The sequence below is a fragment of the Harpia harpyja genome, chromosome 14 (genome assembly GCF_026419915.1).
Source record: "Harpia harpyja isolate bHarHar1 chromosome 14, bHarHar1 primary haplotype, whole genome shotgun sequence".
Classification (NCBI taxonomy): Eukaryota; Metazoa; Chordata; class Aves; order Accipitriformes; family Accipitridae; genus Harpia; species Harpia harpyja.
The window spans coordinates 21,981,043-22,005,273 of NC_068953.1; positions in this window are offsets into that span (position 1 = coordinate 21,981,043).

Below are 24,231 nucleotides of genomic sequence, written 5' to 3' on the forward strand. Positions count from 1 at the left end.
CTGTCAGTGACTGTCAGAGATCAGGTCCTGGGGACATGGACCTTTGATCTCACCCAGTATGGCCATCACCACATTGCACAGAACCAGTCACTGGAGCTACTGTCCCAAAGTCAGGGCTGACACGTGTATCACACAGTGGTGCTCGATCCCAATGCCTGCCTCACTTCAGCATCTTCAGCACAACATATTACTCATTCGCATCTCCCTTAAATGCGTTTTGGGAGAAGAGGGAAGAAGGAAACACCCCACACTTTGAGGAATGCTGTTATGGACCAGCGATTCATGGCAGAACTTGCAGGCACCTTTAAAAGCCTTATTCATCCCCACTGTACACCATCAAATAATGGGGTGATTACCTTATCTGTTGGCATGAGACACCCAAACCTCAACATAAAAGTATTTTAAGTATAATCCAAGAGATTCTCCATTTAGACCCAGAGTTTGCTGGATTTTATCCCATTTCAGTTGCATCAGACTAAAGAACACAAATCCTAGGTCCAAACAGAGAGCTCCTGGCATGCTACATCCAAGTGGTGGACCCACGAAGACATTAACTTCTGCGCAAATCAAGCTACTTTTATTGTAAAAAACTGCAGACACATTACATAGTCCTTAAAAACACTTTAGTCCTGATTCATCCAGGGTAAATTTGCCATAGGTAGGGTGGGGTAAAGTTTGCTAAACCTTAAATACCTTCCCTTAAGCATATCTACAGCTCCTTTCTCATGCTGCCCAACTGCACTGGCTGCTCATTTGTACGCTGTTACCACAATGGGGTGGGTTTTTTTGTTTTTAATTGTCCTTTCATGCATACATAGCTCCAGGCAGGATAGTTCAGAACAGATCCAACTGACCACTATGCTCGTCGTAATCATGCCCCATTCACATATTCTCAAACTAAGTTTTAAGTCCCTAAGTTATGACCATTTAGCCCATAATTAACAAAGTGCAGAGTTTATTAATCATGGATGTTTAGTTCTGGTGGATGCTAACTAAAAGGCATTTTAATTCAGCTATCATAACTCTACAATCTCCTGTACTTGTTCATGGATTAAAACCACTTAGAGCTCAAAACCAAACTTTTTGCAACAGGTGTCAATAAAAACCTTTTAAGATGTAGTAATGTTTAAGGGATTTAAGAGCTATCTACATTCCAGTTACCTGTGTCTAGCAGGTATGGAAAGAGTCAGTAATTCAGCAAGTGCCCTGAAACACAAACTGCCCACTGTCAGTTAAATAGATTAGGAGGTTTTCTGGTTCTGACAACTTTTGCGCCTAAGTAGGTGAATGCTTGATCTTCTTCAGCTTTCCTTTGCTGGACAGATTTTTTGCTAAATGTTTCTATGAGGCATTCAAAGTTGTTTGGTGGATGTTAGGAACCAGAAACCTTCCTGACCTGGAGGAAACAGGCTGCATTTCAAAACTCAAATATCTTCCCCTAGCTAGTAATGAGCTTTGTGTCCTAAATTATAGTTTTACAAAGTTAAACATAATTCAGCCACTTATACATTAAATTAAAAAAAAAAAAAAAAAAAAAATCACACCCCAACCACAAAGGTACTATCACAATTACCACCATCTGAATTTGGTAAGGGAGCGTATATTCTGAAATAATTACAATCAATTCCAAATAGCAGGAGTTCTATGAAATCCACTAGAATATATAACTGGAATTACATGTTTGCATTCAAAAAGAAAAACAAGACAAAACAAAACTCTACAGTTAATTGTTTCCAAGTACAAGAAACCAGGAACAAAGCCTGCTATTGAATGAGCATTAATGATTTGCCATTTGGTTCTGCAGATGTTTCCCATGAGGGAAGACAGCAAAAAACATTCCACTTGAAACCCAGGGAAGCAGCAACAAGGAGCTGAGTTATGTTACTTTATTAATTTGGATATTTTTATTTGAAATTGTCAAAACCATTAGGTTCAATAGGATTTTACTTTAAGGGGAACTTGTATCCAATAAAATTTCAAAGAACTGAGCTCCACAGTCCCTTCTCAAAGCCAAATGAGCCAGGCTTTTAAAAATAAATTTCACAGCCATGATAATGAGCTAAGAGAATCTGCCCCATCCTTGCTGACAGCTCCAGATCATCGCCACCTCCACATCAATGGCAACAAAGACGAATGCCTGCTCAAATAAATTAGTATGGCCATCTCATTTCCATTCATCTCCATTAAGAGATTATCAAGCAATATGGATTATACACCCTATCCTGGCTAGAACTTACTTCTAGACCAGGGCTTATCTATTTAGTAGCAAAGAATGAAAGAACACACTTGTAAATCTTGACAAGACAACAGAGCTGCTTCTGCATCTTAATTTATGGTGGTACACGGACCTAGTAATCTTTTATTTCCAAATTAGCTCTTATCTCTGATCTTAAGGCAGCAAAGCTATACAATTCCAAGAATTTCCAAAACAATGAAGCCTGCCCAAACAAAGTTTCCAGTAAAGCAAAATTTACTTTGCAAACTACAAATGTAGTTCTTAGGAGTGGGCAACAGGAAGAATTGTCAAGAGTACAAGTACTTCCCAGAAAGGAAGGATATGAATAAGATATCCCTTTTTTTTTTTTTTCCTCATTCCAAAAGGCCAACAAAACAAAACAAAGATCTCAAAACCTACATTACTATTTTGCTTGTATTTTAACAAGTTGTTTTTGTGGGAAAGTGAAAACAAGCTAGCAAAGGAGCATCTGTGTAAATACATATGAAACAGACACCCACCACAGCAGGCAGAAAAGTCACCCTCAGGGTCACTTCCTTCCAACTCTCACCATACACTAAACCAAGAAACCAGAAGCAAGCAATCAAGCTAACTAGTTTTAATTAGGGACCACCAGAAAGCATTACCGAGATGCTCTCCTGTAAGACCAACGGTGGTCACGCTACACATCCTACCTACCCACAGAAGGGTCTTCTCTGGTGGCAGCGGGGGTGGACACCTACATGACCAAACTGGGAACGTTCCAGCTCTAACTCCATAAACAGCCTTGAAGACTCCCAGCTCAAGGGTCCGCTTCCCTTAGGCAGCAGCTAAAGTCAATGGGAAAGCGCGGACACACACAATTTGTCACCATCAGCCCTGCTGCAGGGTTTAACAGGAGGCACTGGAAGTGTCAAAAACAAAGGTTAAAAAAAAATACCTAAAGGTCAGCAGACTGCTTATGTGACGATAACAAAGAAAAAACAAAAGCAGTATAAAGTTAAGAAAATAGAAATCAAACCTGAAATCATAGCATTGCCCAGACTTTCACACAATAATCTAATTATTTCACAAGTGATAAAACAACGAAGCTTTGCAGCAGTAGCATAGCCTTGGAAAATGTCAGATCAGTCTGCATTCTTACCAGAAGGTTACAAATAGCCAGTTAATCAAAACTTAAGAAAATATAGCATTAACCACACTATTTACTGCAGTTTTTCCCTAAGCGTGAAAACTGAAGTTACATCTAATGTTCACCTGCCTGGAACTGTTTTAGACAAAGTAGTAGTGATTTAAAAAAAAAAAAAAAATTTAAATAAATCCACATTTTCATCACATACAGCATATAAGTGAACTGCATCACTCCAAGTATAGATTTAGCCCAATAAGCTGCCTCTAACTCTGACCAAAAGCAGATGCTCAGGGGAAGTATACAAGGTCATGAAATTATATAGTGATTCTGTCTGTAAAATAAGCTCCTAGTTTCCAGGAATCTGTGATTTACAGGCTGTTCATATAGAAATTGTACCTGCATCTTTGTGATTAACAGTCCTAATGTACTACTTCTCTACTAATTTGCCTAACAACTTTTAAAACTCATTTATATCTTAAGCAACAGGAAGACACTGTGGTAATGAGCTCCATAGATAAATTGGGCTTGTGTGAAATGGTATCTCCTTTTATTGAAAAGTACCGCAGAAAAAAAAGTTTTGCGCATTGATCCTCACCTCTGAAATCTTGAGTTATGTGAAATGATGAGTAATTGTTCTCTGTTTACTCTGTATCACTCGGATTTTGCCCACTTCTGCATTATCCTCTCTCAATTGAAAAGCACAGATCGTTCAAGGAGCCTAGTTAATGTTTTACCATCCAAACATCTTAACTGGCACACACAACAGGCATATAAAAATCTTATTTTTTCTGAGATAACTGATTTGTCTGAATATATGATGTAGTGCAAAACAATCAAAATCCAAAACCATCTAGGAATGTTTCAAGAAAAGTTAATTACCATCTTATTTTCCACAGTCTTATCATTAGGTGGAACTAACCAAATATTTTTTAAGTTGAAAGAACAGGTTAAAGGGTTTTAAAATCACCTAAGATTGGTTGTGCAGCTTTTTTTAAAGGACTGCATTTTTTTGATAAATAAGAGAACTACTAATTCCTAAATACTTTTAAAAATTATAGCGAGAGCCTCCTTTATATCAGTCCGGAGCAGCTACGTGAAGAGTCAGTACAAATAAAGTTACACGCGTGCAGGTATTTACCCAGCACAGCAAGGCGTGCTGCAATCCAGGTGGCAAAAGCAGAGTTTGCTTTAGGAAGTGGAATCCTCAGGGCAGAACAGACAGACCGCACATCCGTGGTGCCTTACTACTCCCAAGATACCCAAGATCCAGGGAAGATGGAGCACATGTAGCAGAAGCAAAGTCTCCATTAACAAGGCTTCCTTATTACTGATCCCTAAATTGGACCAAAACCGTCTGCCCACACAGTGATCACCCCACTCTGTGGCAATGCTGGTAAACCTGTAGTTACACCCAAACTAATTTCTTCAAGGGAGAAATTGCCAGGCATATAATAAGGCGATCAGTCATTTAATCAAACATGGGAGACTTGGCCCAGTTTGTCTTATTCTCAGTCACCATTAGGACCCTCACGCAGAAGGCAATGGGGAGTTAATCCTTACGTGGAATATAGAAAGAAAGCCTTGATATTGCGACACACAAATTGCCTAAATATGAATATCCCCTCTGCTTCTGTGATTTGATTTTATAGTATCAACAGCTTAGAAAATAGAGGTGCGCTCAGGTACAGCTGTTATGCTGATACTCACTTTGAAATCAGAGTTTGAGGTGCTCATGTCTCTGACAGCCTCATGACCCTGCAAAGACCAATTTAGTCTTGAGAAACAGCCCCCCCAGAAACCAAAGAACATTTAACTGCTTAACTTTAGTAGGAATAGCTTGAGGAAAAACATTCCTTTTGCTTATAAACAAGCTTCTATGCGAGTGTGTTATCTAATAAATACAACTGGAAGTAAAACGGGAATGTGGGAAGGGTGCCAATGTAAATCCTCCAAATCTGAGGAAATCAGGAGCAATTTTCCACTCAAGAATGGAAATGGCACAGAGGAAATGCAGAGCATATTCAGCATGCTTTGCTCTCCTCTGCTAAGGTAAAGCTTCCCTCTCTCCCACACCAGCAGGCTGCTGCCCAGGCAGAGGGACCCCAACCAGCATGGAGATGACAGGAGACCCCACCTCTCTGTACCATGGGAGGCTGAAATTCAAAGCCCCGTACTAAAATCAGTTCATGGTTATAGGAGTGAGTGACCAAAAGGGATAAAACCTAAGATTCTCATAACAAAGTGACAGCACAAGCTGTTACAGGTATCCTGCATAAATTTCATGCCCACTGGTGGAGGCCTCATGGCAACCTTCAGGTATCAATAAGAAATCAGTTTTAGAGATGAGGTGGGCACATCAGCACAACATAGACTAAAGCAGCAGCAGCAGACACTCAATGTTGCCTGGAAATCTCAGTGAGAGGAACCAAGAAGCTTCTGGGGTGAGGTTTATCCCTTGTCCCAAGACCACCCAGCCACACACACAGCCCAGCCCCAGCTTCATCATGGGCAGCCCCAATTCCCAGTGACTTCAACATTCAAAGCACAACCACTATTCTCTTCAGGAGCATTTCTTGCCTGAGCAGGTACATTTTGAATAATTATCTGTTCAAGTAAGAGGAATTTCATCAGTGTAGTCAGTCAGAAAGCAGCTACTTATATTACTAAATGCAAAAGCCACTGGGAAATAAAACTTGCAGTGAAGTTGAGCCAGTTATAGTAGTAATTATCTCAAATGACATGATAAGCAACACTTCTAGCCCTCTGTTATGGTCTTATGCACTGACCAAAGAGGGGATGATTACAGGAACCCACATGCCATTTAGACACCCACCTTCCACCGCTGCCAATGACAGCAGTGCCCCTCCTCATGCCCTTGTTTCTTAATCGACACCTTAAATACACACATCTACAAACTATTCTGTAGCTTCTTTAATATAATCAAAGTTAAGCATTTCTTAACAGCACAATATTTACCATCCCTATGAAAAAAAATGAACGTGCCAAAAATTTTTAAGAAAAAAAAATTGAAAATTTCCTCTCTGCACTGTTTTCTTCAAATTGTTCTTCACACAGCTACTGCCAAAGCAAAACTACACATACTGAATCCATCTTCAGACTACATCATATGAAAGCCTATTTGCTTTACGATAAGCTATTTTATGATAGTATTGAACAGCAGCAAGAAATCAAACAAATAAGATTATTACTATTATTACTCAAATACATCCATTCATCCCAACAGCTAAATCTACCTGCTCAACAGAATGAATCAAAATCACTACAAGATATATGACAAATTCTACAGCTTAATCATGCAAAATTTATACAAAAATATCCAGGTGAGAATTTCTATTTTCTTAATGCCACTTAGTAGTAATTCAGCTTCCAGCATGCTTTGAACAACAGACTGTCATAAAACTAAGGGCACCAACTGGTCTCTTACCAGTTGCCATAGTTGTGCTATGCTAACATCACTGAAAAGTTACATTATTTCTCATTATGAGCACATGGACAGGTTTGGTTTGTTGTTTTGTTTTTTTTTTTTTTAAACTATACCTTACGTCTTAAATTTCCCTCAAAGGTACCCTTAAAGCAACCTTGCTACATTGATGTACTTGTATGAGTGGTTTTTTTGTTGTTTGTTTGTTTTTATTTTAGGGATTATTAAGCAGCTTATTTCTTTAACTAAAGTCAATAACCAATTTCAGGACACAAGCATACATAGGGATGAATCAGTCCACTGAAAGTTAGCTGGGAAAGGAGAGAATTTTTCCAGCATAATTTTCTCATAGAGATAAAAAAAAAAAAACAAAAAAAACAGTATTCACGCAAGGTCCAGGTATCTCGTGCAGCATCACTAAAGCAATACACAGAAAGCAAAGCAAAGCGTGGACTAACCTCGAGCCTCCCATTACAAAGTTCGCTCTCGTGGGTACCTGGGGAAGTACAAACAGCGATAGCAATTTAGCTGCCACAGAACAGGCAAAATCCACCAAATCTCCCGAGGAAAGAAAAAAGAACAAAACACATAAACCCCTCACTCCTACGACCGGCCGAGGCTCTTCTTTTAAAGTGCATTCGCTCTGTATTTCAAGCAACACGACAGGCCGTGCTCAGCACCGAAGCAGGCGGTAATTAGGGGAAGAGGAGCCCAGCCGCAGCCCCCGCCAGCCGAGGGGGGATCCCGACCCGGGGAAGCGAAGTCCGGGGGCACCGCGGCGGAGCGCGGGCGGGCACCCGGCGCAGCGGGGTTACCTGGCCGCCGGGCCGAGCCCGAGCCCGCGGAGATCCCGCCGCCGCCGCCCTCGGTCGGCAAACGCGGTCCCGGGGCGGGCACGTGCGGCTGTCACCGCGCGCCTCCCGGGGCGGTGCCGCCGCCGGCGCCTCCCCCGGAACCTTCGGGGCTTACCGCAGCCCGCCCACCGCCCGAGCATCCCCTCCAGACCGTTCCCTCAGGGCAGCCCGCCTCGGAGCAGCACCCCCCCCCGGTCCTCCAGCCCCAGCGCCGGGCCAGTTCCCTCGGAGCATCCCCGCCCAGACCTTTACCCCCTCCCCGTCCCGTCCCGCCCCCCCCCCCACTACTCCCCCCCCGGGGCATCCCCCGACCAAATCCAAAGCCCGGAGGGTTTTGTCCCAAAGGAGGCCCCGGCAGCAGAGGGCGGGGGGGCTGGCAGCACTCCTCTGGAGAGCCCTGGGCAAGGGTGGAGCTGGAAAGGAAACTCCGGGAATGACTACAGGCAAAGGGAAATAAAAATCAACAGCAGCACTGCCACGTAACAATTTTTCTTGGCTGCATCTCCAGGTGCCTAACAAGGGAGCCAAATACCACAGCGGTGCATTTCAGGCAAGGCAACTGAGGCAGGATTGGGTAAGATGACTTGCTTACCTAGCACATCTGCAGCTGAAACGAGGTCCCACACGTGTTTCTTCATGAGTTTGCCACAACACAGACAGGCAAACGCTACCCAGCAGCCCCTTCAACACCAGCTCGTCTCTGGAGCGCTCTGGGTCGCACACACGTCACGCGTCACCACCACTCCCGCCTGTGATGTCTAACCCCAGTTGAGTGTGGTATCACTATATGAGGTGCAGAGCAATGGGGGGCGGGGGAAGCTTAGTGATGGAATTTATTTACGTTCCATGCCTATCATTCTCATCAACAGAAATTGCACATTATTTAAGACCATAGCTGGCATAGTGACACTAACCTCATATCATCTACTGAAACTTGGTGGTGCAATCATGTTATGCCATTGCAAAATAGAAATTGTCATGCACATGTGGTAAGGGTTTATCATAGTGCAAAGAATCATTCCACTAACCCCTGGATAAAAACATGGGGAAAACATTATAAAAGCCATTACTCCAATTCTTTCAATCAAATCTGGAGAGGAGGAATTCACATATATGCACAGTCCCACATGGATCCACAAGATCAGGAGCAAGGAGCTACGCATCAGTAAGATTATTGCTTGGACACGTAAACAATTTTACAGGATCAGGGGAAAAAAAAATTGTCAAAGCTTTATTTTGCCTCCTGACTTAAAGGTCATGTTTGATTGGCCGAATCCTAATGTTCCAGCACAGCCTCAATGAGAACATCAGTTACTGTGGTCAATATTATATCAAGTACACAGCTACTCCTAGAGTGCATGTAACTTTCCAAGGTTTTGCTAAATGCTGAGCAGGCCAGTTCTACCCAACTCGTGGAATCAAAAATTTAAGGGGAATTTGGCCGAGAATGGAAAACTAATCAACCACCTAAACTGAAAACAGAGAAGAAAGAAAACTTGTGCCACTAATATTTTTGTCACCCTTCCATCTAAACCAAGAAAGCTATCAGATTCAGATAATTAGGCGAGTTTGGAACAAGAACAACATAGTCTTTAAAATACTTTTCTGTTAGTTCTGTGATCGCACAAAATGTGTATCAAAAATAGTTCTGTTCGTGTTTTGTCAAAGACTACAGCCAAGAGAGAAAAAACTGTAAACATGCCCAAGGGCACTCTAATAAAGAAGGCTGCTGATTTTTGGAGTAGCAAAAAAAGTAGCTTGTGTGTGTCTGCCAAAATAAAATGTAACAGTGCTCCTTGGATGCAACAGGAGGAAGACAGAGATACACAAATTAAATTCTTGTACCCAGTATCCATCAAAATGAGAAAAGCTTGCCATGAGTTAGTGGCGATAAAAAGACAAATAACTCTTACACGACTACCCAAATACAGACTCTTAAAAAGATTAGCTTGAGAAATTTTCTTCTCTTGGACATCATGTAACTGTATTAAGTTCTGCATAAATATTAAGGTGTCTTTGGTGATAACTGTTGCAGCTGCCTTGGAACGTGCCAGTTACCAGGACTATACCTGGCCTTTGTGTTTTATCCCACCAGGACCATGTCACTGCTTACATTTCTCCTTCAACAGTGCATATGCAACAGGTGGAAAACCAGTACACGTTCACTGTGTGCCATGTTGGGAAAATAGCAGAACGATGGGACTAGAGTAAAAAGATTATTAAGGAGGTGCCAACAGAGCTGAAAAAAACGTGTTCTGTAAGTGTTGGTTTTGCTTGTTCACTGAAGATACACCACTGCAATTTGATATTCAGAGTGAGAAGTCACATCTGGTTTCTAGTGCCTGTGAAGGCCAGTGGATATGGTGACTCATTGCTACTCTTCAGCTCCTGTAGATGCTTTCCTTGTTTGATCTATTCACGGTCCTCTTTCCTCTCTTTGATATATTCACAGTAATCTAAAAAATTTTTTCCCAGAACACCCAATTGTAGCAAATAGACAAGAAACCAGAACTATTGAGAGCTTGTCCCTTCTTTATCCTATACTTGAAACAATACACCTATTTACTAGTATTCATGTTAACTCTTCATATTTTTAAACAAGTGCTAGTGCTTATTATACTTATTCAAAAAAAAAAAAAAGCCTTAACAATTCCTGTAGACAGTTTACTACACTATATGGGTATAGTATGTCTGAAAAAAAACCCCTATAATATGGAGAGAGATCGTGTGCTATGGTCAGACCTCAAATTTGATGACTTATTGGAGGCATTTCTCAGCTAACTAAACATTCCCTGCTGTGTACTGACTTTTTTCAGAAGCGAAAGCATGCCTCACACTTTCTAAAGTGGACCACAACAATTGCAAAGAAAATCCTCACCGCATGAATGAAAGCGAAGCAATGGGAGAAATGAGCCAAAATTTGGTGAGAGCCACTGCGAGGACAGTGGTGGGACGCTATCTGAGGCCACAGCATGCTGAATGTCAAAGCTCTTTGCTACTTCACTGCTGACCAAGAAAAGAAAGGGAGGACATTACCAGGCAGATCCTCCGGGGAATAACTTTACATCGCTGGCAGGCTGAGGGGAAAAGAGGAGGGGACACGACACTTTGGAAATACCACCAAAACCCTGGTGAGGCCAACAAAATATCAATGTAAAACATGAGGAGAGCCAATGTGAGGATATCTTATGAATGCATCAAATGCACTCTGAAGCCATCAAGAGCCAAGATATTCATTATTATAACATTAACTCATTAAGTATGGGACTAAGAGGTAAGTACTAATTAAATTCCACTGTAAAACACACCATCAAAACACAAATGCACAGCTAAAAACACAGCAACCAAAAACATTTCAACAGGAAAAATTTAAGTGTGTATATCTAAACAAGATTCCTTATTACCTTTCCAGGAATACTCACAAAGAACCACTGTACACCTTCCCTTCATGAACACAAATGTTCTTCTAGATTTTAAGTATGGCATTATCAGTTCCTTGGAGAGAAGAAAAGAGAAAAATACATAATTGAGAACCACAGCTGACATTATCAAATCCTACTCATCTTTTGTGTGAATGTCATAAGGGACATTCCCTTTCTCATAAGGGAAAGAAAAGCTGTCTCCTCAGCAAAGAAAAAAATGCAACTTTTCTCATTTGCCCTGATTTTTTTCCCTGTAGTCGGACTTCTGAAAGAAAAAAATGACCTCATCAGCCTTTATCAAAACCTGGCCAATGTGGATCAATGTGAAGCTGCTTACGATATTGCTTTTAGCTGCATTCCTAATCACAGGTTCAGCTGCAGCCCTTCAGAGATGCAACAAGTGAAGCATCAGTAACCAGCCCACCCCTCTGCATAGCCTGTTTCCAGCAGCACATCTTCAGGGTTATGAGGAAGAGACTTGAGGGTACAGGGCATAAGGAGACCAAATCACAGAAGAAAACAGTCCTTCCATGCACAGACCTGCCTATGAGGTCAGGAGAAAGGGTATCTAGTAACACAAGTCTTTGGAGCTCAGTCAAATAAAAAGTATTTGAGTGATTGCTCCTCACTTCTCTTATCTGACCTACAGGTAGAAGGTGTTCACTGGAAACACCACCAGAAGCTTTGAAGACCCCCTTATCGTGATTCTGAGCAATTCTGTTTCCACCCACCTATTCACCACCAACTTTACTGACTTGTTTACAGAAGTTTGCTTAATAGATTGCTTTTGACATTTGTTAGCCTAGGGTACAAACCCTCAGGTATGCAACTGATAAAGGCTTTTCAAAAACCCAAGGTGAAATCTCTTGCAAGAGCTAAGTGTTGTGTTTTATTTCTTTTATTCCAAAGTTGGACAATTGGGTCCCAGGAGTCCTGATGACCCCCAACACAGATAATTACAGGTCTCGAAGATGCAGCTCATTTTCCTTGCAGCTGAGTACCTGGTTTACAGGCAGAATTCAGAGCAGGACCAAGGCTCTGCTTGTTCTCCAGGGCTGTGAGCATTAAGCCATTCCCAGAATACAAACCAAGGTGGCTGCAAGGTTCAAGTCATTCTGTGCAACTGTACAAATAAATGTAGTGAAGACCTTAGGAGATTTAAGCATGTCAGCAGTCTGGGATTAAGACATGAATGATGATAATTAGTTATGGTTTGACTACTCACTTTCAACTCCAGCAGATTACCCTGAAAAAACACGTATTTTTATCCCATTTAACATCATTATGATTCACCTTGTAGGCTAAAAATATGTTATATATTGTTTAGAGCTGGAGTCTCTTCTCTGAAATGTCACTGACCATTTTTTGTCTGAACAGCGGAAATGCCGCATAGTGAAACCTGAGCTTAAACTTCAAAGAAATGAAACCATCACAACCTCAAGTTTCCTCTTCTTTTTCAATCACGTGCCCATGTTTGTGTGCAACTCAACCATTTCAAGCCATTCAGCACTGATTACATTTTGATCAGCTATACCTGGTGAGAAAGAATGAAGATGCAAGACAATTGTTTCAGCCGCTCAGGATTTATTAATAGCTCTTAAAAACTATTTAAGCAGGCTGCATTTTGTGACAGACCTTATAATTTAGTGTCTATGTAGTCATTTTCCTGACACAATTCATTGAGCAGCAGTGCAGAGGACTGGTTTTTGTGCAAGTAATGAACTTTAAGAACATTTGAAAATTCAGCTTTTGATTCATCCCAGAAGTAGTGCAGAGATGTGCAGTGGATCTCTGTGCTCCTGAGAGCAGCTGACAACTTCTAGAACAAAAACCTGCTCAGGGAGTTGAATAAGGAATTCTATCCAAGAATATCCAAGAAATTTACCAGCATTAATAAATTCATCCTCATACATCTCAGAAGTATTGTCATAAAAATTACTAATACAAGCTAAGTTTTTGTTTTATGGTTGGCTCAAGGTTAGATAGGAAATCAGTGACAGTCAGGAATAGAATATGAAATTTTCATCCTTCCCGTAACACCAAAGTGTTTGGTAGGGAAGGAAAAGATGAGTGACTGACTTTGGTTTCGTTTTTCTGTTCATACTTCTTGAACAGGGAAAACTGGGTCCCTGGAGTTTTCAGCTTCCAGCCCTGCAGTGAGGCATTTGGTCCTTGAAATAGGTGAGGCTGGCAGCCTCACTGCTTCCCTATCCCTTTCAGCTGCTCAGAAGGTGCTTCAGGCAATGGTGAGATCTTGCCATGGGAAAAGGAAGGAAGCGCCAGCTCCTGCTGAGCTCCAAACACAGGAGAAGCCCAGAGCCACAAGTTTGCATCTCCTATATTTAACCCACTTTTGCTTTGACACCAGCTAAACTGCTTTGCACATAGTATTCCTCTTTGTCAACTTTAAACATTAAACCAAAAGGTAATACAGGTTAAAACTTAACCACTGACACAATATTAATTTTACTGTGACAGAGAATGCCAAGGGCTCTGGCCAGCGACATGCTAAGAAAGATCTTTTTTCACCCTACAGCAATCTCTTGCCTAGCTAACTTCTCTTTAAATCTTCAAATTGACTTCTCCTGTAACCTATGGCACTGAGAAACATCCCCAGTGTGATGATTTGAACACATCTACTCAAGTCAGAGAATCTTTGCTCTTTGGAGCCATGCTTTTCTTCATATTCTTCCCTTTCTGTTCCTTTAAAGTGTTTGAAGATGAACTCCAGCAACAGAAAACATAAGCTACAGAGACTCTGAACAATGCAAGTAAGTTATAAAGAAACACAGGGATGGAAAAATGAAAAAAAAAAAAAAGTATTTCTATATTTTTTTAAAACTTCCCCTGAATATCCTCTCCCTGTTCCTTCATGTATAGAGTTCTTAAAAGCAGATTATCCTGGCTTTCTCACAAAGTGATCCTCACGGGAAGAGCATGCAAACACAAACTAGAAGAGTAATACAGTGTGCTCTAGACAAGTCCTGGATCTACAGAACAGGGACATGAATTTAAGAGTTGAACTCTGTTCCAGAATCTACCAAGTAAGGTATTTTTTCTTTATGCCTATTTTCCAAAAAGTGCACGTTCAAGAGATTACTTTCCCACCTTGCACCACATCTGTTGGAACTGGTATTTGCTCCTAAATTACAATCTGGGATAGCTGAAGGAAGGAAAAGTTACACATACAGGAAGTTTTAACACAAGAGAGTTTTCAACTGTGTTCATTGATAGCAAAGAAGCAAGGTTTACATTCCTCATAACTGACTTGAATGAGGAAAAATAGCTACTTGCTTTCATTTCTACTACTGTTAATGTTTTTTGTTACAGCACTTATCACTTCACTGTAGTACAAAAATCTCACTAAGTCTAAATCCAAAGTCTAAAACTGGGAGCACAGCAGACTCCATGTTAATAATACATATTTCCAGTACATTGTTTAATCAGACTAACTAGAACTGTTGACTCTGAGGGATATTAGTCTTGCACATACTTCGAGATGTTGAATGAATTATGCAATATTAAGGGTCCTGGACCAGAACAATTGTTTATATGTAGACATGGCCACAAGTCTACTTAGACCCTCACTTAGTGATGCTCTCCAAGTGTCATCCCATAAGCAAATAGAAAGACTCCTTTCTTAAAAAAAAACACTGACCCATAGACTATTTAGTCTTTTAAGACCGAGAAGTGACCAAAGGTGAGCTCAGAAATACCATAACTAAGCTTAACAAGGTTTCATGATGACAAGCTAAAGGTGACCAGTCTGCAAAGCTAGGCCAACTGTGACATACACCCTTAGAGCCATTAGCACATAGATCCCTAAGGGTCTTGATGGGAGTATTAAAGGCTACCATGCTTCCTATGCCAAGGACAGCTGTACTTGCCAAAGAGGTTACCAATTCCATCTGCTCACTACCACGCTGTGCCAGACATTATCACACACAGATCTGTCAGCAGAGCTGCAGCTGTGAAATCTCATTAATCCTCTTCTGTCAAAATAAACTGCACTAGCAGAACCCTATTAATTAAACTAGTTCACCTTCCTCCCTCATCTGCTGCAGTCATGTCCTAACTAGCTCATATAGGCACATCTCTGTGGTCCCCACGTCCCTCTCCTGTTCTGAGCTGCTCCAGGAAGGCTGGAGATCACTAAATCTGTAGGAGATATGATAAAACTCATCAAGCAAAGCACAGGTCCTCTGCTTTAGTGCAATATGATCAGAAATGTTAAAAACAAGCAGTGCCCACAGCAGGCACTGGTTGGATACATGCCAAGTGTGATCAAAGGCTGTTAACATCGCAGGGCTTCTCACCCTGCTCCCAGCCATTGTTCTTCAAGACAGCTATTTCTAACAGGAGTAGTACTTCGCAGAGGGGTTTGACAGTCTTCAAAGCAGATCTGTCACCCAGGCGATCTTCAGAACAGCCTAACAGGAGGGCAGGAAATTGTGTCAGAGCAAGGAAATTATAAGAATAACTGCCTATTTTTGTAACTATGGATTTGTTGGTACTGGATCACTCCACTGATCCATCAATTTCCCTGCCCTGCCTCTGTCAGAGACCGATATTTGTCAGAGCTAAGGAAAGTGGAAGTCCCAGAGAAGGCATATGGTTGATTGCACAATGCTGGAAGTTCAGGGAAATTGTCCTCAGCAGCTTCAGGAATGGTTAAGTTTGCATCTGAAAGGACAATAGCCAGGAGCAATTATTCTAGCTGTGTTTTTCCTACTTCATCAGTTTATGTGCTTCAGAATATAAACAGTAATGCCAAATTACAGTAACTGATGAACGCCCATTTTCCAGCAAAGCTACTGGGCTCCATTTCTCATTCTCTTTGCTTATTGTAAAGCAGATACGATGATTTCCCAGCATAGGAAAACCTACTAGTGCTCCAAAGCAAAGAGTTTTCTCCGTGAAAAGGTGAAGATCTGAGGTTACTGTAGAGTGTGTTGGTGGAAGAGGCACAGGGTGGAGCATGAAGTGCTGGGGTAAGGCCTCAGCTGCTATGATTTAAAACAGCCCCCGAGGCTGCTCTAATTTACTTTGGAGCCTTTCCTAGAACAAGGATGAACATTTTGCAGACAGGACATGAAACAAAAGCCTTTTGCACAGGCAAAAGTAAATGAAACAATCCCTGAGCACAAGATGCTAATCCCTTCTCTTTAAAAGCCCAGGTGTTCTGACTGAGAGCTTAAACCCTTGCTCTAGCAAGGCCAGGTGAAAACCCCACCTCTGCATACACAACTATATTCCCTTTCCTCTGGGTTTGACAATCCAGCTTGAGTATAGATAATTAGGAAAAAAAAAAAGCACAGAACAGCCTCCAATATAACAGAAGTAAAAAAATGGGTGAATTTGAGCTGTAGAAGTGAGAGGTAGCACTTAGCTTTGAGAGCACTCATTAAAATTCATCTTCCACATGTCCGAGTTGTTTATGGAGGATCACCAAAGCCACTCAGCCCCTATAAACTACAAGTGCCGGTCTAGAGATTTATGGTACTGCAGCCTTAAAAAAATGCCTTATTCTTGTCTCAGCAGTTTGAGGCTCATACAAAATGAATATATATACACAAAAGTATTTAGAGCTTGCTCCCTGCCCCCTCAGTAAACCCAACAGGTTACTCTTAAGGTTTTTAATATAAATTATTTACCCAAGGACTAGGTGGGTGAGAGGGGAGAAAGAGCACTAAAAGTTGAGTGTGATGTTTCTAGGTAACAGCCGGAGATGACAGCCAGGTGCTTTATACATCCTGCTTCAGCACTGCTGATAAGAGATATGCAAGCATCCATAAGTTGGGAATAAAAGCATATTCTGCTTTGCATAGGGATATGAATAAAAGGTTATGGTACAGAATTACCAAAACAGATTCTTATGTCTGTACACTTACCATCCTCAATATCTAGAGCTAAGATACAGCAAAAGAAAACAGGAAAAGAAAAACAACCTGTTGAGTGTGGGTATTTTAAAGGGCTTTCTAATGCTTAGCATAATACATGTACTTTTATGGCATTTCTATAAATCGCATGGTAAGATGTTCCAACGTCATGTATCACTTAAGCATCTTGTTGTTCATTTTCTTTATGAATCTCAAATTGATGCAAATAATTTAGTATCCGAGAAAGATTAGATGACCAAATTAGAAGAGATTTGGTGCTTCAAAAACCAGGATTCTGTAGAAAAATACTTGCTTCTTAACTCCTCTGAACATTTGTAGGTACATAAGCATTTTCCAGATTTGGCAAGAGAAATTTGCCAGCAATCCCTTCACAAAAGCTGTGCTGCTGCTGCTTAGGCAAGTACAAATTCTCAACTCACTCCATGACCATTAGAGGACAACATACAGAAGTTTCAACGCTGTAGTACAAGTATGCTGTTGTACTGTTTGCTTTGTAAAGCATATTAACTCCCTGCAATGCAGACTATCACAGTGTAGCCTTAGCACCAAAGTGTCTTATTTTTACTAAATCCTAGAGACAACTGAAGATGATTCCATTGTTTGTCAGGTTCAGTAGAAACCAGAGCCCCAAATATCCCATGGTTCTGGGAAAAAGTATTCCCCCATGTTAACTTTTAAAACTTTCTTTCAACACAATCAGCATTTCCATGTTGCAAGCTGTGATCTAGCAACTAGTGAAGGAAGTTGTGACATGACACCTCTTACAGCAAGAGGAGAAGACCAAAGCATTCTTTCTTTCCTTTTAACCTTCACATACAATTTTTAAAGCCACTTGCTGGGTGATGGGAGAGGAGGAGGATAGAGGGGATAAACAGAAAGAGGGAGAGTTGTCCAGCAGTAACACAGGAGGTTAAGAGCTGACAGCAGCCAGGCAAATCACACCACATCTCCTTGCTGGAATCACACTGCAATCAAGGCATTTCTGGCAGCCAGCTGTTGCTGTAAACTGACTCCACCTATGTTTTACAAGAAAAGGACCAAAGAAAGCAATTCTGTGGGATCAAGAAAGAGGGGAACCAACCCAGACCATTTGCTGGCAAGAAGAGTACAAGTACCTAGAGGGAAAAGGAAAGATCATGAGAGCTTAAACATCTTTTTCACATGGCAAGACAGAAACTACACTAGCATATATATGTCTGAATATAGTGCTAGAAAGGGTCAAATGGTGCCAGTCAAACATCCACATAAATACCAATCAAGTACTTACTCGCAATATCCTTGAATATCAAACAGTGTAATTCACCAGGCACCAGCTGGTAAGTGCTTTTATTTGTTTTCCTATGCATATTCCTTTCCAAGAGATGAGGCTCTTAATTCCGCTGAAGGCCAAGTGTGAAGTTATAATTACAGTGGTGTGTAAGTGGAGCAAACTGGGAATCCTTCCAGTCTCTGACCTTGAAAACATGCGAGTAACCTGTAAAGTTAGATAGGGTACTGCGGGGAGAAAGGGGATAGGTATTAGGTAGAGGAAACAGGTATTTGTTTTCTGAAAACGTACAAGTTCTTGTCTGCACCACCAGGAAACACCTTAAAATTTAGTTTAGGAAAGAAGGTAGATCATCATGACTCAGCTTTACAGTCACAGGCAACCCTGCTACAGTTGATCAATCCAGAAGGATGTCCACAACTTTTACTTGCTATTCCAGGTGCCACAAAACACCCTCATGGTACCTTAGGACCAATCTAGATCTATTTCATAGGAGACCACAAGCTATAGAAAACAGGGTTTCTCAGAAAAATATCAGGTAAGAGCATTAAGAATATTTTCTCTTCTTCTAGACTCCTTTAACAGGAAGATAGTAGCTTCGTAAAAAATAGCAGATAGTCCCTGAAAGCAGACCCTTGTGCCACATTAGAATAAAGACTCTAAAGGTCCATGCCAATATTGGCACCAAATCTAGCAGCCCCCCAAAAGCAAGCAATATCCTCCAGTTAGTACCCAAATTATTTTCCACGCCCAGCCTGGCTCACCTTACACCATTTCTCTGCCTGTGGCCAATACTCCAGGATGTTCCAGAACTAGATGGGGAGGAAAAAAATCCAAGACTCTGGTATAATCCTGACGGAAAAAGCAAAGACACTCTAAGCAGCAAAACTGAAATGAGCAGGGGATTCAGCATCCTGACACTTACCTGCTCCACCTGGAAGAGGGGAGAGGACACAGCTCCTACCATCTGATGCCCTGGTCCAGGGCAGCATGGGGCCATGGGGACATGCAGGAACAGACAGCTCTGCTGATTGCTGGTCTGGGGCAGCACAAGGTGAGTTAGTGCAACACATTACAGTTCCTTTTCATACCGATGCAGCTCAACTTAGTTAATTAAAAGATGCCTTCAGGTTACCCTTCTACCCCCTCTAATCCTGTAGTCAAGCATCCAACATGTATCTTCCTCCCCCCTTCACTGCATTTGGTAGTAATTGTGCTAAACAATTACATTCTGGGGAGGAAAAAAAAAAAAACCAAAACATTCTAGAGCCTTTGCTTCTCACAGCATTCATACAAAACTCTTCCCAAGTAGCCTGGCCTTTGAGTTCTGCTCTTTTTTCAGCTCTGGAAACTCTGTCAGTGGGGCTGTCCCATTTTGCTTAGTTTTGCATCACTTGGAAAAACCTGAACTGGTTGCATAAATTTAAGTAGCTATTTTGGCTAATGCAAGCTGAGAATCACATTTGCCTGAACCCATCTCCTCTGTAGCTATGAAAGAGAAGCTGAGGTTCAACAGCCTTTTAAACACTGGTGTCAGCAGAAGGGGACTCTGCCTCCTCCCCAGCCCTCTTCAGATGCTCCTGCAACTTGCTACTCACCCAACTCAGTCCACCCAGGGAGCAGATCACTCTGCCTGAGCCTCCGATGAGGCAACCTCTTCCAACAGTGATATGTGACATGGATAACCTAGGGAACAGTAATATTTTCCAGCATCTTAACTATATGCAGAAGACCCCACTGATGACACTATAGGGTTCATTATGGTTTCTTCAAATCACACCTCAATAGAATTATTGCTCTTGTCCTGGTTCCCAAACACAGAGCAAATAAACTAGGTCAGAAATGGAATTTTACAAAGCAAGTCACTTCCCACCTGAAGTGACTTTTGTTTCTGAAGATTATTTATTAATACTTGGATTAAATTTGTCTGTCTGAAAAAAGCTCAAAATGAAATTATTTCCCCTTTTTTGTTCATAGTGCGTGGGAAAAAAAACCCATGCAAGTGTGGATTACTGTTTCATTTGCCTTTATGAATGTTTCATACAGCTGTATTTTACATAGCTTTAAGTCTTAGTGTGAAGGAGTAGGAATGCTGAGAAAGTCTGACACAGCATAAATATGCTTAAAGCTTGCAAACTGACTCCAATTTGTGGCCTATCCAAAGAGCAACTGTTTCACCACCACCACCACCTTTTGTACTTTTGGAAGAAAAAGTGAAAATTTGCATGGGTATCAAATTTAGTATTACAGTTTTTACAGATAAATGAAATCTAGGACTTTTTTTTTTTTTAAAAAAAAAAAAAAGGATCAAAATCTCACATTTCCAGAAGGAAATAACCTTCCTTTAATAGTCTGGAACCTCAAAAACTAGGAAAAAACATGAACAAGGAATGAAGTCTAATCTAAAAGTGAAGCTGACTACACTGATTTTCACAAATACAACACTAAATGTGAAGGAAAATGCTGCTTCTTTACAAGTCTGTCACTTCCAACAGCTGATATAGTAATGATGTATGTTAGGAATCTTGTTTATAACACAGGTAGTTAAATAGAGAGCATCTTTAGGAACTTGCTAAATTTCATTACACAAACCCAAAATTACCTTTACGAGGACTCAATTTAATTGAAACTGGGAAAGTTATTTTTATACCACTGAAAGCATTACAAACATCCTGTACAGACTACAACATTCATTTCCTCCAACAGCTGTAGTAAGTCAGGGACTTCAAGGATAAACCTTAAGAGCAAGGAAAATAGTTTCAGGAATAGTACGTGCACACAGTTTAACCATGCTTTCAGTAAGACGCATCGCCTTTTGAGTCATTCTTTTCCTTCATTGCTATTCTTTATTCAGTCTGATGTTCCCATAAGATTTAGTAAAGTTATAAAAAAGCATGAAATATTTCTCTCCAGTGTTGGCAATACAAGGCAGACTTGACGGAAGTCTCTCCTTCTCCTCCCTCTGAAATGAATGGTTTTTTCCTCTCTTCCTTTGCTTCTCACTAACAGGAAAACCCCACATCATAGTCTTGCTATAGCATATTAATTCCTTCCGGTTATAGAAGGCCATAGATTCTGTTGCATGTATAAGTGGAAAGTGGATGTGTCAAATACACTTTTTCACTATTAACTGTCTTTCCATTTTAGATGATCAGAGCATCTGAACTCTGCAGAAAAATTGCTGTTATTGAAAAGAAAGCTCAAATTCTTCCCTTGTTTCTCTTAAATAGGAATTGCTTTATACCAGATTAAATAAGATCAGAAAAGTTTGTTAGCCTATGCTAATTATCATTACCTAATTTCTTTCACTTTCTTTACCACTAAGCTTCATGCCCATAGTACTCAGGAAAGCAGTACCAGTCTTACATGAGGAAGCTAAATAGAAACACATCTGGAACATCTTCTGGCATGAGGCTCTAAAGCTGTTGGCACAGGCTGGTTTCTGGGTACCACTACATTTTTGGCAGATTTGTGTCTGCAATTTGCTATTCATACTAGAAGATGGCCATTTCTGCAGTGTGCATCAAGGAAATGGCTTAGGCTGTCCTCGTCTCAGCATCAAGCAAACGCCCCTCCTTTGTGGTTCAGCTGCAGCTTTTAGCTTCAGATGAGCTGCAAGGTCCAAAAACCAGAGAGACCAGGTCTGACGATAGAAGAGACAAAAGATACAGTGGATGAGGAAAACGCAGTTGTGCAGCTGTGGTACTGAATGGCCATTAAGTGTCACTAAAAGAAATAGCAAGCACAGGAGGGAAAAGCAGAGAAATACTGTCTTCTGACTTGACTGAGACACTGAAGATGATCAGTTGACAATGGATAGATGACTTGAGAGGTAGAATTGTAGTCTGCAAGAAACCCACACTGAATCTGAAAATCAGATGAGGAGGAAAACTGTCCTAACAAACGGATATACAGAAATATCAAAAGCTTGAGCTCAAAGTGCAGCCAAAGTACCACTAGTGTTCAGACTCCATAAATGATCCCATGTCCTAGAAACCTGGCTTTCAAGACACTCTCAGTTTACAGTTGCATGGTGAGAAGGTGGATAATGTTTAGATACTTTTGAGAGGAACTGAACTAGGCAATGTAGTGCCAGTCACTTTCCCTCAGATCACCAGGCTCAAATCTCAGAATCTTATATTTGCATAAGCTCCAAGTACACTTATATTTGGAGCGGGGAACAGAACAGAAATGAAATTGAGTCACAAGCTGACTTTAAGCGAGACTAGGAGTTAAAGCCCTGGGAGACTGCAGAGCACATGAAGCACGAGCATACAGCTCTGAATACCAACTCACCCCCATCCGAGACTACTGCTAATAAACAGATCCCAGGGCCATGTGCCAGCCAGGAAATACGCTCCTGGTTATGCAAACAGCCAGCAAAAGTTCAGAGAACATGTACAAGCAGGAATGACACCAACTAACAGGATCTGGGCACATTGGGGGAAAAAGCCCAACCGCAGACTTAGTGAGCTGACTGAACCGGACCCTGGAGAACGGGATGCGCATCTGCAGCTCACCCGAACCCTTCATGCTCCAAACTTGGCATTGCACTGAGGGGACTGAAAGTCTGACCACCAAAGGAGGGAAGGAAATAGAATATTTATCATGGAAGTTAAAAGCACACATATAAGAGGAAGAAAAACAGTGATACTCATGAAAAGATATCAAGTAAGGTCTAGAGTATTTGTGCTGTCTACTGTACAAGCTTTTGTGCCTTCCCAAGAACAGCAAGAGGCTGGTCAGAGGATTCATCGGGTTTGCTTAGGAATAGGGTTGTAAGGTTTATCTCTAATTCCTTTCTCCAGAAAGAAGGCATCACATGCAAGCAGCTGGATAAAAGAGAACAAAGATGTCTGAAAAAGGTAAATTGACCAAAGAGAAAGGTACCACCACCTCTGCTGCTGCAAAGATTGTTAAATCTTGGCTAGATGTTTAAACAAAAAATCAGCAAGTTCAGGAGATGCTGGAGAGGGGGGTGGTGGTGGCGCAGGTGGGGGGTGGGACGGGAATCAGCCACTGCTCATTCTCCTGAAAGAAAAAAAAAAAAAAAAAATCACCAGAAAGTTTGACTTACCTTCACCATACAAGTTGAATGTCCACTGATAGCCAATTTGTCAGATACCACAGCTCAGAGCAGGCTGTAGACAGTGACCAGAAAAACAGTGAGAAAGGCAGGAGGAACACAGAGGCCCAGATAACCATGAGATGGTGACTGGGTACCCAGTAATTTTTCAGGAACTAAGCGATACATGCTGGCATGCATCAGCCTTCCTCCCTGCCACGTAGGGGAGAAGAGGCTTCTTCTGACAGGGATTTTTACTCATCCTTAGCAAAGTCTTTGGCTTCCCTCTACAGCACTGAGTCCCAGGGCACAGAGACAGGACCCTGGGCTGCACCAGCCATACATCTCACCAGTTTGCCCATCCATGTTCTCCTCCTGTTCACATTAATGATGACCCTGCTTGAAAAGAAGCCTTGCAGAAGACGTTTCCAAGCACTCCTCAACACCTCAGTGCCCATGTCCTCCTGCCAGCTAGCTCTGGGGAATCCTGGGATTAGCAGACAAGCACACACATATGAGTCAGGTGAGCACATCTGCACCCAGTAATCTGAAAATCTGATCTTTAAGCCTTGTATGAAGGATTCATTCAAATACCTAACCTTCCAGGATTATCTTCATGGTCAGACTAGCCCTCCAAGAGCTACTTGCAGTGAAATAATGACAGATTTCATGCTAGAACATGTCATTTGAAAAGTATAGTGGAAAATCATAAGGAGTCTGCAGAGGCTTTACCAGTGTTCAGGTCTAATGTTCAGCCTTGGACACAGCTAAGCATTAATCTTGATCTATAGCACCTTGCAAAGAAATTCCCATCCTTCTAGACGAGGAGAGAAACCATGAAGATTTATGGACCAGCAGGTAAAAATCCATTTTGGGTTGCATTATTTTTCTTTTATAATAAATGATTAGTGAGAAAAAGAAAGTTTAAAATTGG